This window comes from Heterocephalus glaber, unplaced genomic scaffold (genome assembly GCF_053883595.1).
Source record: "Heterocephalus glaber isolate CG9 unplaced genomic scaffold, H.glaber_assembly_v1.0 deba00000331, whole genome shotgun sequence".
In the NCBI taxonomy this organism is placed as follows: domain Eukaryota; kingdom Metazoa; phylum Chordata; class Mammalia; order Rodentia; family Bathyergidae; genus Heterocephalus; species Heterocephalus glaber.
In genome coordinates, this window is record NW_028258142.1 from 3,371,545 (window position 1) to 3,372,787 (window position 1,243).

Below are 1,243 nucleotides of genomic sequence, written 5' to 3' on the forward strand. Positions count from 1 at the left end.
TCCTTTTTTTGAGACAGGGTCTCACTGTGTAGTCCAGGCTGGCCTTGAACCCACTGCATAGCCCAGGTTTCCTCGAATTCACTGTGATCCTCTTTCCTCAGCCTCCCAAGTCCTGGGATTACAGGCGTAAGCCACCATGCCCAGCTCTTTCCTTTTCAATGCCACAACTGAATGCAGCATGAAGTGTAACAGAAATGGCATGTTGAATGAACAAGAGCATTCTAATAATGGCAAGACTGAGGAGACTGGTGTGGTGAGGGAACTGCAAGCACAGTACTGACAAAGCAACAGATTTTCTTAAATTTAGAACCACAAAGCTGATGTCAACATTCAACAACAGGGTTAATTTTACTCATTTTAATAGCTAAGTTAAAATATAATCTCTTTTTAATGAAGGAATCCTACTGAATGAGGTAGATGATGCTGTAATCAGATACTGAATTAGGTTTAGGATATAAAAATGATGAAACTAAAGGAAAGAAAGCACCGTTTAAAATTACCTTTCTTTAAATTTGGCTGGGTAATTAAGAACACTTCCAAGTCAGAGTTCTAAGAATGAAATCCAGATAAGAAAAGTCATGAGCTTGCTTCTCTATTTGAAGATGAACCCAGCAGTCGATGAACAGATCCACGCTCTCCCGAACAGCAAATCAGAAAGCAGTTGTCACTGCAAATCCAGGGACTTTTCATTCAATGTTTCCATCCAGGATGTGAATTCCTGAAGGCTTCTTCAGCATTTAACTAATTCTTTGTTGGCTGAAGGGGCTGTAAAACTGTTTCTCCACACATAAACTGATCTCTGTCATAAACCACTTTTATAATAAGAGACCATCTAGGACACGTTGCCACGTCTTCTCCATTCTCCAAATCTTCCTTTGTGATGGAGAAGTTACCTCCACATGACCAGGGGTAGAAATGTGTTTCCGAATCCTCATCATATTGAAAGTCCTTGATCTCCACCTCATCATGGAATACCACCATGGCCTTGGGGTCAGCAAAGGGCAGATGGCTGCACTGCCTGACCCCACCACATTTTAGCTAACTTAGTGGGCCTGGACTCAGCATCATCACCATACAGAAATCCTGCTTTTGTTTCTTTTTTCTTTTAATTAAATTCTTTTATTGGTACATTGTAGGTATACAACACAATTACATTTCTCATTGGGAATTGTACCTTTACATAATGCATCTTGGTGGTTATTTTTTCCCCATTCCTAGCCCTCCCTTCATGCCCTCCACCCTT

At 40.9% G+C, this 1,243-nt stretch overlaps 1 pseudogene; it reads right to left on the bottom strand.

Annotated features, from left to right (window-relative positions):
- Positions 1-730: 730 nt before the first annotated feature.
- On the bottom strand, positions 731-981 carry LOC101702144 (diphthamide biosynthesis protein 3-like; annotated as a pseudogene).
- Positions 982-1,243: the final 262 nt, after the last annotated feature.